The sequence below is a fragment of the Podarcis tiliguerta genome, assembly GCF_965153285.1.
Source record: "Podarcis tiliguerta genome assembly, chromosome: 2".
Classification (NCBI taxonomy): Eukaryota; Metazoa; Chordata; class Lepidosauria; order Squamata; family Lacertidae; genus Podarcis; species Podarcis tiliguerta.
The window spans coordinates 49,981,681-49,995,541 of record NC_139535.1 but is presented as its reverse complement, the minus strand read 5'-3'; the positions used below and the strand labels follow the sequence as shown (position 1 = coordinate 49,995,541).

The following is a 13,861-nucleotide window of genomic DNA, read 5'->3' as shown; positions in this document are numbered from 1 at the left end:
TGCTCCCTAATCAAAGAGAGAGACGTTTCAGTTTCCATTTTCTTGAACATTGCAGAAATATTAATAATGGTCCTCCTCAAGTGGCTGCTTTAGTCCGTAAAGCAGCAGATTAAATAGCTCGAGAAAGCAATATGACTAAATAATCAGCACTTCCCTTAAAGAACTGAAGCACATTTGTGGCACACCAGTAGGATCTTCTCCCTAATATGATGCTGGACTTTTAATAACACTGCTACATAATGGGCAGTAGCCTAGAATCAATGTCTGTGTGAGGGTACACAGATATATGTGGATCCCTAGTTAATAAAGGAAATCCCACAGTACTGCTTATCTAGGATATTCTAATTTTCAATTAAAATGAAAACAAAGTTGCAGACAAATATGGGGACATGGCTTATAAAGGCTAGGCAGGGCTCAGTGTGCACTTCCAACACTCTGCTCCTAGGAAGAGGGGGAGATACCTCTTTGAGCTTGGGGAAGTGGCCATTGGGGATGTCAGAGGCTGGAGTGAAAAGATTGGCATACATTGTTGTTGTTGATGCATTCCCAACACAGAACTGCAAATTAAATGCATTATATTGTTGTTGTTTAGTCATTTAGTCGTGTCCGACTCTTCGTGACCCCATGGACCAGAGAACGCCAGGCACCTCTGTCCTCCACTGCCTCCCGCAGTTTGGTCAAACTCATGGCATACATTACAAAATACCATACTAATGAACAGTTCAGAACATAGAATCATAGAATTGTGGTGTTGGAAGGGACCCCAAGGGTCATTCTGACATGGGCTTGCATTTGTACCCTAAATAGCCCTCATCATGGTCTAACCACATGAAGAATGCTTGGAAGATGCCTGGGATACCTCTGAAGCTCCACCTCCTCCTGTCTCTACCACCCTAGAGAAAGAAGCAGTCGGTTTGAGCTTCAGCAGGGAAAAGTTTTGGTACGACTGAAGCAGAGGGTAATAAAACTTTACAAAACCCTGGGAAAAGCTGCTTTGATCATTCTGCTTCTTGCACTCCATAATTAACTTTCCCTTTTAACTCCCATAATTCAATTAACCTTCATTCTAATTGTTAAACTCATTTAATTACCTCATAGTTGCAAGACCATTGTATGCCTTGGCTGGCTTATTCTGCCATGTCCTTCAGCTGTGCAGAGAAGTCTCCAGTGGAATAGTTTATCCTCCTTTCCATCAAATTGCCTCAGAAGTCCTTGTATTTGAATGCTTGTCTCCTTATGAAGTGGTCAGAGACAGTGACAAGAGTAATATTGCATCAACCACCACTACAAAACTGAGTTTGTGAGGAGCTAGAGGAGCATTCTTCCGATGCCTAGTAGTCACGCAACCCCGGCATGTAGCAGTTGGGGTGGTGGTGGTAGATGAAGACAAAAATGACAGACATCATGGGGCAAAACCTTCAAATGCTTTGAACATAGCAGGGGAAGGAATGGGAGACGACTTGGACTCTGCTTCATTGCCACACAAGCACTGCTTCTTTGGACAGGTCAAAAAGCTACAGGCTGCTGCAATATCCCTTGATTCCATGTGCATCACCATTCCATGACTAGGTAGCTTACAGGTTCCACTCAGAGTAGACCCACTGAAATTAAGGAACCTACATTAGTCATGTCTGTTAACTTTAACAGGTCTATTGTGAGTGGGACTAGCATTAGATACAACCCTGGGTTTAGCAACCCAAGCACAATGTATGGTCGAAATAAATTAAAAAATTTAAAAATTGTCCAGTAGCACCTTAGAGACCAACTAAGTTTGTTCTGGGTATAAGCTTTCATGTGCATGCACACTTCTACAGATATGAAAGCTTATACCCAGAACAAACTTAGTTGGTCTCTAAGGTGCTACTGGACAATTTTTTATTTTTTTTTACTTATTTCGACTGTGTCAGACCAACACGGCTACCAACCTGAATCTACAATGTATGGTGTCAAGAGTGTATTTTATTGGTTATTCAGTTAGATGCCGCACAGGGAATTTCATGGCAGAATGGGGATTTGAAACCAGGTCTGCTAGCCTAGGATGCTCCTTCCTACAATTCCAAACAGTATGCTTTTACAACTGGGAAAGAAGGAAGCCCTTAAGGAAAATGCAGTGTCCTTTTTACATATCAGATGGAAAATCTTTTTCACCTCACCTCAAGGACCACTTTGTCTTGTGGGGAACGTTTCGGGAGCCACATGCCAGTGATGTGTGTGGAGCAGTGGACATGACTCTTCCCCTTCCACAGGAAGCTACATTCCAGCCACGCAAAGGTCAGAGGTCATGCCACACACCACTCCCCGTCCTCCACAATCACATCATTTCAGCCAGGCCAACAGCTGAGGAGATGTTAGTTCAGGGGTGGCAAGGGGTGTGGCGTGGGAAGGGTCAGAGAGGCCGAAGGGCCTGATAGAAGAGTTCTGGAGGGCCACCTCTGGCTGTTGGGCCTGCCGTTCCTAATGCTTGTTGTATAACACTGCTAGGATCACTGAGAGAATAATACGCAAAGCGGAAAATAGCAAGCATTATTCATCCTCATCAATAAGAGCCATCTGGCTGTTTATCACCACTTGGCGACTGCACCCTCAAGTGCCTGAAAGAAGCCATCCCTGAGCAGCGCAGCTCTCACCTTACCCACAGTTTCTTCAACAAAGACAGTTTGCACACTCAGCTGCAAGTCATCGAGTGATGTGACATCATGTGATATATATGTGTGTGAATCAGCCCTGGGTTTTTGCCTTACCAAATAAAACATCTCTATCGGGGCAGGAAGTCTGACGCTGCCTTTTAGCATTATTAACTCAGCTTCGGTGGTATCCTGCCCCCACCTCCCACTGGACCAGAATAAGCTGCAATGCAGCGGCTGCTGAGTAAGCAGCCTTGGGAAGTGGATGTTCTCCGTCTCCTTCCTGCGGCCTGCAGGTATCCTTGTTCTCTTTGACCTTTGGAAGCAGCCATTGAGAAGATCTTCCTGACAACACGTCGGGGAGGTTGCATTCTTCACAGCAATTACCCGTCCCTTTGCCTCTCAGGATTGCCCTTTCGCTGCAAGGTTCCAGGCAAGAGGCAAAGATTAAAGAGTGGGGGGAGATTAGTATACTAAGTCCCACTGGACATTGCACAAGGATGTGTGCATGTGTGTCGTTTATTTTGCCACTGGTTTCTTAAAGTTATAGCTCAGCCTTCTGGCTGGGGTTGAGGGACGCCACAGTTCAAAACGCCTGGAAGGCGCCAAGTGGGAAGAGACCGGAATATATCTTTGAACTCAAAGCCAGGTTCCTCCTGCTTGCACAACTCACCTGTGGCCCTCCAGATGTTGCTGTTGGACACCAACTCCCAACAGCCCCAGAACCAGGGATGGTGGGAATCGCAGTCCGGCAACACCTAGTGGACCACACGTTTTTCCATCCCTGCTCTGTACCATCAACACCATGTGGCCCTCTAGATGGTGTTGGACTCCATCTCCATCAGCTTCAGCCAGGCAGTGATCAGGGTTGATGGGGGATGTAGTCTAACAGCTGAAGGACACTGGGTTCTCCTTATTTTCCAGTGGAATGGGTTATTAACTGTCTCACCAACTGCATACATGGGAAGTGGGGTGGGTTGCTTTTCCTGTAAAACTCTCAAAAGCTGTTTAAAAAAATGTTTATACCATTCCACAAATGAACTTTATTTTTGGTGTGTATGCTCTGTATTTTATTACTTTAAATTTTTTAACAATTTTAAAATTAAGGGGGGGAATTAAAATGCAAAACTGTCGGATGAAGGTATGGGAATCAGCTGTACTAGAACATTGACATATAAACTGAAAACCTCTAGGGGTCCAAGAAGTAAGGACAAATTTATTTCTGTTTGTTATGAGTTTGTTGTTTATGTGAATAATGGCTGTGGATAAAAAAAAGTAGGACTGTGTGCAGAACTTTACAAACGAAGGTTATCTGGAAAAGCATCTCATCCCACTGGAGAATAAGGGATTTCCATAGCAATTGTGTCTTTATTTTTATAGGCTTGTTATTAATTTCTGTTGTATAAAAAGTTTGGCTTGTATTACTGATGTCTCTGGCACCTCTGTGTCTCATAATTGTTTTCTGTGATGATTATGTCTTAGGCCTTTTATTTTATTTTATATAAATCTGGCCAAAGGTGACATGCCGAAGTATTTTTGTGGGGGGGACTTTCTGGATGCCAACATATCTCGTTGCGCCCAGCAGCGAACCTTTCCTAATCCACACCTCCACACTCCAATGGGGCCAAATGCAAGATCGTGTACAACATTCTGGCTTCTGGTGCTGCTGCATGAATAAGGTGGGAGGGGCAGAATTTCTGCGAAGGACAGCAACTTTCTTTTACATGCAAATGCCCTGGTAATTAACATTGATGGGAAAGGAATGGTGGAAAGCACCTGACAGCTAAATGAGAGCTTGCTCAAATACATTTCCTTGTGCTTTGCCTTAGCATAACAGGCTACTTTCGTATGCTGTCTGTATGAAGCTTTTCTCTTCTTTGCTTCAGGAGGAATTCCAGGTACCTGGATCTTGTTTCCTTATCTAAGGGACCATTAGAAACCCCTTAACACGTGTCACATTCCAGGTGAGGCATGTTGTTTGTTCCTCTTGGGGCAATAGCTGAGGGTGGGTGGGATTTCCATTTTGACTGCAGTGGAGGAGTGAAAGAGTCAACACCCCCATCATCAATGTACTCAGTTTGGACTGTCCCTCTCCCTATGCCCAAAATCTTCTTTGTTACATTTACATCCTGCCTTTCTTCCAAGGAATTCAAGGCAGCGTACATGATCTGTCCCCTCTAACCTTTTACCCCAACAACAACCCTGTGAGGTAGAGAGAGTGTGGCTTGCCCAAAAGTCACCCAGTAAGCTGAGTGGGAACTTGAATCCATGCCCCACTGGCCCTAGTCGAACATTGTACTTGCTCATGAAACAAGGGAAGGCAGACTTAACTTTGGGAGAAGATAGGTCTTCTGTTTTCTTTATCAAAGTTGTTTGTTTTTTTAAAGAATGACAGGCCATGAAGGTTTTGGCTTAACCCAAGAGCAGCTAACCCTTTTTGATCCCAGGGCCACATTACCTGTTGAACAACCCTTGGAGGGCCGTAAGGCCAGTGGTGGGTATGAATGATGCAAAGTGGGTGCGGTCAACTTACACCACACACACACACACACACACACACACACACACACACACACACAGCCCAACATCACAAAGGAGGAACAGCACCTCTCCACCTGGGACCACAAAGCAGCCGTTCATTAGCACTCTTTAATTCTCCAGAGTCTGATTCTACCCCTCAGTGGTGCCCAACCAAGCACATTCATCCATTCTTACCCATGCCTCTCCCTCTGCTGAATAGTGAATACAATAAAACTCCTTGACACAGGAAGCGTTCAGCTTACAAAACTCCACAATGCGCCATGCGTTTTAATGGGTTTTGTCATCGCCACAGATGTCGGCAACAACACATCTTATTAGTTCTCACCAGCCACGTAGATTGGCCAAGCACACAACATTCTGCAGTTACACACGGGGCTGGGATGGACGTGCCAAGGAGTTCACTCCGCGTCTGGGAGTAATTTTCTGAATGGCAAATGTAAATTGGGAGAGGGCAGCCCGTGGCAAGGCAGGCAGCTGGGCTCTTAGCACACCTGAAGAAGGAGCGGTGGGGCTCTTGAATCTTCCGACAGGCCTAATGTTAGGCTTCCCCCACAGCTCACTGGGAGCAGAATTGCCAGGCTGGGAGAAGGGGATGCAAAGAGAGTTAAGGATAGGGATATGCCTCCTCCATTTTGTGCTTTAAAACACAGGGGTAAGTGTGACTTCTGCATTGCTTCCAAACATCTAATTCTTAACTTTGGGTCGTGCTCCAAGAGACACGGAACGAGCGAGAGGAAGCTGCTTATTTCCCTGAAGCTTTAGTGTACCTGCTCTACTGCTTTTGAAGCACGATGCCCTGTCCACTGTCAGGCAGAGTAATTGTGCTTATAGTTTCATTAAAGTGCAAGAGTCTACAAGCGCCACTATAAAAATGATTATAAGTCCTGAAGGGGAACACATTCTCCTTAAGGGGCTTATAATCATTGGCACGCTGGCGCTCCGTCTTGAGGAGGAGACGCTGATGAGAGGCTGCCTGCATCTTAGCAGTTACTTAATTAAAAACCACAGGGTAGATCCTGTCGTTGGGTACAGCTCTGAGCAAGGGATGGTGCGTAAATGCCCCACCCGAGGAGTAGCCCTGGGAAGCATTTTGCTCCAAAGACGCTGAGTCACGGGCATCACGGCACATTTAATGGGCTGGTCTGAGCGTATTTATCCCAAATCACCGTGGCAAAAGTGTTTAAGACAGCTGCTTCAGAATTGGGAATGGGACAAGGAGGAACTGGATTTATCCAACTCACAGCTCTTTGAGGGGCAAGGCTTCTAGGCTGTTAACAGGTTCACGAAAGGCGGAAATGGCCAACATTCAAAGGGATGTTTGTAACGATAGTAAAAAAATGTGCTATTTCTCTTCCTCTGTGTGTGTTTGTGGAGTTTTCCCAATTCTAAAGCTCATCAACATGGCACTGGTCTTCATTCGTGTGCACTTTTTAATATGTCTGTACACTGGGGTTAGCACTCAGAGATTTAACTGTAGCTCTCGAGGCGCTGAGGAGAGAACCAAAACCCCCATAAATGGCAACTCTAGTACATGCATTCACACATGAGCCACAGTTAAAGGATTAAAAATGTCAAATTCTTCCCCCAAACACAAACTACACTAGAGGAAGCAATTTACCAGGGGCAGGTACCAGAAAATACAGATAGTCCCAGGTCAATAGTTGAAGCATTTGTCTTCTGCTGAAGAAGTTTGATGCCGCTTTTGCCTTAAAGGATGTAGGAAAGTATGGCTCATCGTTTGATCAAATGGCAGAGAAATTATCTCCTTTGGAATACATAGCTGCCTGCCATCAACAAGAATGGGGAAAGGCACAAGCAACTCCAGCTATATTGTTCTCCATCCGAGTAGAGGTTGGGACTGCCATTTTACACAACAATGGTCAAGAAATGCTTGCTTAGGGGAACAGGCGTCTCTAGGGAACGTGAATGAGTACCTTTCATACCCACATCTCCCAGCAGATGTCACCTTAATGCAGAGCGAGGAAAGCGAGGGAAAAATAACCAGTGTTACCTGCAAAAGATTGTATCTATGCCTTCTCATTAAAGACACGGTGAAATGGCACTCGCTCCTTCGGTCGCAAGGAATTCCTGCAAATAGCATGCAATTGTTTGCATATTGAAATGGTTAGCCAAGGGCAAAAATGAATTGTATTGCCATTAATGTGTCCCAGAAGAGGAGTCTGAGATCTGGCCCATGAGCTTTTAAAATCCCCATGTAGTAGGAAAACGGCAGCAGATGATAACAAGAGGATGTGCTCATGAGTAGCTGCTGTATCTGACAGTTTGGTCAAAGCTGAATGCCACCGTAAAGTCATAGGGATGGAAGCCAACTTTCAGAGTCATTTCTAAGCTTAAAAAAACTAAAACCTCATATTTATTTCATCTGGACATTTTGGAAAGCAATTTTCTGCCCCTTTCGACTCATCTACACAAGTGGTTGCCCCCTCCCCCACTTTCAATCTGAGGGAACTTCAAATGTTGCTCCCATTCACTACAAGGTCAAACTGATTATGGAAATAAAATAGCAGAATTTATGGTCTTCTGAGCACTCAAATACTGCTCTTGCATGCAGCTTTAAAGGGATCCCCCCCCAATATACACTCAGAGACCCCAATTATCCAATCTGAGTATACATGAAACAAACCCTGATAATCTCTTTTTGTGCAGGCAGGGGGGAAGATTAAGGTTGTATAATGAAACATTCTGAAGCCATACCACCATCTGATAATAAATATAAGCTGCATCTGGGCCAGAAAATAAAAACCAGAATCTTAACCCATAATTCACCCTGATGTATTTTATTTCAATCCAATGCTTAGAGTTGGTTCATCCCTTACTTGGAAGAAAGGGGAAATGGTACACCTCTGGCTACAAACCTATGCATACTTACTTGGAAGTAAACACCATTAATGGATCTTATTCCTGAGTGAAAACCCATAGGAGCAGACTGTCACTCATGCTGCTGCTTCTCCATTCCTGTGTAATGTGCAAACTGGCTCCTAAGGTATTTTCATGTGTATCGTGAAAAAATGCATTTAAATAGCTCTCATGTGGCTGGCGTATTATTCATGCAGAGGATGAAATAGAAGACACAGACGATATACATCTTGGTCAACGCTGGCTTGACATTTGCAGTGAAACTGATTCAATCCTCATGTGTTATGATGACCTTAGTGTGTGTCCACAACAAAACAGTCGCTGCACGAGAATCACTGACAATGGATGCACAGGTACCTAGGGGGTCTGCTTTTTGCATTCCCATTGCAATGTCTGAAATGATTTGCGCATGGGTGATGCAGAGGCTTCAGGTGGACAGATCATACGTTCTCTCTGTAGGAGTTCCCCACTGGAGATGATGATGCCTACCACGATGAGTTGCTGTATAAAAAGCGTTAAATTATATTAAACAGAACCTGCCCCAAAACTTTCAAAGGGGGTGTATTAGCAAGATGGACACTGAATGGCCATTTCAGTGCATTGGTTCTTTCTGAATAGCCACAGGAAATCATTGGATGTAGTAGCCAGCTAAGTTTTACTCAGAGTAGACCCAGGAAAATTAATGAACGGTGCTAAATTAGGTCCATTGAATACCACCCTGGATGTTATAAGGCCCACCTTAAAATCAGAATATTGGAAACCATTGGTTGTTTTTAGGGACCATCTTCAAACAGGGATACAGTTGTACTTTGGATCCCAAACGCCTTGTGAGTCGGACGTTTTGGCTCCCAAATGCCACAAACCCGGAAGTGAGTGTTCCAGTTTGCGAACATTCTTTGAAAGCCAAACATCTGGCGCAGCTTCCATGACTTCTGATTGAGTGCAGGAAGCTCCTGCAGCCAATCAGAAGCCACAACTTGGTTGTCAAACGTTTTCGGAAGTCAAACAGGCTTCTGGAACGGATTACATTTGAGAACCAAGGTACCGCTGTATTTTAGCAGAGCATGATGGTGCTTTGATTCTTCAGACGAAGGGCTCAGAAGCCTGGGCCCAGTTTAATGGCGCAGTGTGAGAAAGCCAGGAACAGGACGAGTGCAGTAACAGTTCAGACTTGGCGTGCATATTGGTAACCGATTCTGGAAAAATAATAATAAAAAACTAAATCTGCTGGTCTGGGCTTTGTCTTACTCACTCATTTTTATCATTGCTCACTTGTTTGCTCTGCCTTGCATAGGTTCCAGCAGGTTTGGTTGTCAGCGTCTAAATTTCTGGCACTGCAAAGGTTTCCGGATTTAGGCTTTTGGAAGGTGGAAACTATTCTGGACCAGCTGCTTAGTAACTGTTTTGCCTGCATCAGTGTGTTGCTGTCTTTTAGTCATCCATTCTGACTCACGTGGTAGTTGGAGTCAGCCTGTCCACCAAGGCCTGGTTTTCCCATCAGGGATGATAGTGCCCCTCCTTGCTGTTTGCAACATGCCTCGGGTGATCTTGTAAACCTCCAAACATTCAGCGGGGATGCGTCACTCCCTTCCATTGATAATAGGCACTGATGCTGATGCACACTTTGCATGCAACCTCTAAAAGGCAGAATGGGTTATGGACACCATGAAACTCCAGTTGATGAAAACTCATCATGCTGTTCAAGTAACATACACATCAGAGATTCCTTTTTTTGTGTGATGCTTCAGAGGTCTGCCTCAGCGGTCACTGTAGTGGGGAGCAAAGAGTATTTCAGAAGCACTCACCCCCCTTTTACAACTTTGATGCTGAATTCACAAAAGAATTGAAATGCAGTGATTCCCAAGCTTGAATCTGGTAAATTTTACCAGTGATCTATTTTTGGTCTTGCACTTGGGATGCCTGATAATCCCCCCAAAAGCAAAGGTACTCATGTTAATCCATGAGGGTGGGAAATCTCCAAAGTCCACAATTGGGTAATACCTTTATTAGGACCAAGAAAAATGAACTGTGGATGAATAATCTCAGCACCTCACTTGGGTATCACTGGTTGGCATCATGATAAACTATGGTTTATTCCTGTAAGACCAACTGCAGTCGTTAACAGTCATCAACAGGTTTACCACACCTATCAGCCAATCACCCATTCTCACCACCCTTCTGAGTAATACCCCTCCCCACCCTCTCACTATCTATAAGGGTCTAGTGACTTCTGTTTCAGTGTATCTGAAGAAGTGTGCATGCACACAAAAGCTCATACCAATAACAAACTTAGTTGGTCTCTAAGGTGCTACTGAAAGGGATTTTTTTATTTTCTTTTGACTACACATAATTAATGTCTTTTTTACATTGAGTTGTTGTTTCCTTTACATTGAAATTAGTGTAAGTTACATGTTACACGACTTATGTAATTTAAGTTAAATAGTGGACAGTGAAGTGAATAATGTACCATTTGGCAGAAACCAAACTGCAGCGGAAGGGAGACAGTGATGACTGTGATAAATACAGATAGGAATGGAAATCACTGTGTTCTTACATCTCTAGCCTTAACGATGGTTTGCTGAAACAAGCCAGCTTTATCAACCACTGTTTGAAGTTTGCTTGCTTCAAAAAAGCCAAAAGATTAACCACAGCTGGAGATTAGATGATATGGCAAGCTGTCGTTAAACAGAAAGAAAGCTCCTTCTCATGGCTGTGCTAGAGATGGATTGGGCTCAGGGAGAAACTAGTTTCATTCACAACATGAGAAACTGTATTATGTGGTGATGTCCAAAGACAGACATTATTTGGACAGATGTCCAAAGACAGACATTTTCTGTATCTTTTTGCTCCATTTTAACCCTGCTTCTGACAGCTTGATGCCCCACCAGCCCAGTGGAAAGCACTGTTTCGGTATGTTGAGAACTGCTTGTGAATGACAATGACCTTTTCAAGGTGGATCCCCAAAGCTGCTATTCAGCCCTTGATTAAAAAACTTAAAACTAAAGCTTAAAACTGTACACACCCGGTAGAGGAGTGTTAAATTAATTTAGCTCACAATACAAGGATTAATGAATTAGCAGCACAGGGGTCTTTGGGAGTGTGAATCTGTGGGAATCATAAAGATGCACTTTCCCATTAACCTCAACACAAAATGTGCGGCAGAGTCCCTCTTCACTGCATGGAATGTTTACTGCACTGGGGCTGAGATCAGATACATATATGGAAATTGTGCAGAGAGCCTTTTGATCCAGGAATTGGACTGGAAAACTCCAGAGGCCCCTTCTAAGGTTATCATCGGCGATTAGGAGTTCAGATGTAAGCCATTTGCGTACGTGGAGGCAGCAGCGAAATGCCTTTTTTATGCATTAACTCCATGCAATACAGGTCTGTTCCAATCACATCTTTCTCTCTATTTTTCAGGCTTGAGGAGAAAAGCTGCTTGCATTTCCTTGCATGACATCCTGAGAGCTGCCCTCACTGGTCTGTGTTTGCTGTGTGGGTCAGGTTAAACTGCAGGCTTTTGGGGGGCTGGCCCTGCTAGGGTCAGGGTCATGACAGGGCAGCAAACTGACCGCTGTTGAAAGCCCTAAACAACTCAGGCCCCAAATACCTGAAAGCGCCCCTCTTTCTCTACCCACATCCTCAGCAGAGGGGGCACTCTATAGTCCCACCACCCTCAGAAGTTCAGGGGTGGTAGTGGTCAGAGAGAGAGCAGCCCCTAAACGGTGGAACTCCCCACAGAGCTTCATATGGCATCTTCCTTATACAGCTTTTGGCAAATGCTGAAGATATACCTCTTTACCTCAGCTTTTGACACCTAAGATTACATTTTTTAGGACCCACCCTATTTTTGTGATTGTAAGTTGTTCCAAACTGTTTGTAATATTGTGTTTTAATTGTTGTAACTTGCCTTGGGGCCCTAGGGTGAAAGGTAGGTAGTTAATTTAATAATCATACTTTGTGTGGTTTTGTGGCATTTTCACTGCTGTGGAGGGGAAATGGCTCTTCTGAAATTTTCTGCCTCGTGTGCAGAAACATCTTGGCTTGGAAGGGATGGGGCTGATTTGCCACTCCACCTCAGGGAACGAAATGCCTCGGGCTGACCAGCCCTGTATCAAGAGCAAATGGAACTAACTCAGGATCTATAAAGAGAATAGGAAGTGTTGGGACTAGAAATTGGGGCGAGGGTGCTCTTCCTCCTTACTGCAGCTTACTGAGAGCGGATTTGTGTGAGCACAACAAGAACTGAATAAAGTTCTGATCTGTAAAGCCTGCAAGTTCCTTCAGTTAATGAAACAGACCCTGAGGCCCAACTCAGGAGGTGTCCATGCGCATTCTTGCCGATATGGCAGGTAAGAGGCCAGATCACAGGAAGAAGCATGTATTCTTAGCATGCTGCAAAGGATTTCAAGAGGCAGTGGCAGAATAAACAGGTATGTCTATGTGGGGTAAATCTCTTGATTGGAGTCTTGAAGGTACCTTTGTACAGTGGTACCTCTGGTTACGTACTTAATTCGTTCCAGAGGTCTGTTCTTAACCTGAAACTGTTCTTAACCTGAAGCACCATTTTAGCTAATGGGGCCTCCTGCTGCAGCCGCGCTGTCGGAGCACGATTTCTGTTCTCATCCTGAAGCAAAGTTCTTAACCTGAGGTACTATTTGTGGATTAGCGGAGTCTGTAACCTGAAGCGTATGTAACCCGAGGTACCACTGTACCTGCTCACTTCCACTACTAAATATAAGGAAGGACCCCCTCCCCACCCTTTTCTCACACAGCATTATGTGTATAAATGGCTTAAGTGAAATAAATATACTCAGTTGTAATGTTCTGACATTTTGGTCACCTCATTTCTGCTAGTGATGGCTTGTGTTTCAAAACATACCTGTATCCTCCATCTGCATATCGTGGTCCATCAAGGGCCTGCCGATCCTCCTGCTTTTGCCACCTGCAGTCTTTGGCAATCACTCGTAGCTGAGGAAGATTGTCTTCCATGAACGGTGTATCCGTAAGTGACTGTGGAGGCCAATTCTGGATCCACACGTCCTTCCACAGTGGGGACATAGGTTTCCGTGCTTTTCTCTTAGCTTTTTTTTTTGCCTTTCATCCTGAGTTTGTGCTTCTTCAAAGTCCATGACGCCTTTGGTAAAGGCTGTTCTCCAACTGGAGCGCTTGCAGGCCAGTGTTTGCCAATTGTCTGTGCTTATACTGATTTTTTAAAAAGATTCTCCTTGAGAGCATCTTTAAACCTCTTTTGTTGTCTGCCAGTATTTCACTTTCCATTCTTAAGTTTGGAATAGAGTAGTTCCTTTGGAAGACGATAATCAGGCATCCGAACAACATGACCAGTCCAGTGAAGTTGATGTTGAAGAATCATTGCTTTGACACTGGTGATCTACTGCTGTCTGCAGTAGACACACACACACACACACACACACACACACACACACACACACACCTCTCCAAAGGCACTGATATACTGCCACACCAGGCAGGTGGGAACCTTTTGGTGTGGTGGACCACAAGTTATGCAGGCTTCTTCTAAAGGGCGGTCCCTTTGGCCTAGTCTCCGGTACATACTGGCCAGCTGTGGCTATCTAACAGAGGAATCATGGCACTCTGCACATACTCAAAGGCACAGAATTTGGCAGGTCACATAAACCAGGTGTGATGGGAGAGGAGAGGTCCATAACTTCCAGGAACGGAGGTGCCTAAGGGACTAAAATGTCAAGCGGCAGCCCTTGTAAGAGGACCTCTTGACTTGTTCCTCTGCAGCAGCATATTCTGAGGAGAAGGCAGCCAATGTTGTTTCTCCTTAACGA

The 13,861-nt window shown here is 44.6% G+C and overlaps 1 long non-coding RNA gene across 1 annotated transcript; it reads left to right on the top strand.

Moving 5' to 3' along the window:
* Positions 1–4,460: 4,460 nt before the first annotated feature.
* On the top strand, positions 4,461–12,566 carry LOC310672422. Its single transcript, XR_014508562.1, has 3 exons — positions 4,461–4,588; positions 8,240–8,395; positions 11,463–12,566. It is a non-coding gene; the product is annotated as an uncharacterized lncRNA (long non-coding RNA).
* The last annotated feature ends 1,295 nt before the right edge of the window (positions 12,567–13,861 follow it).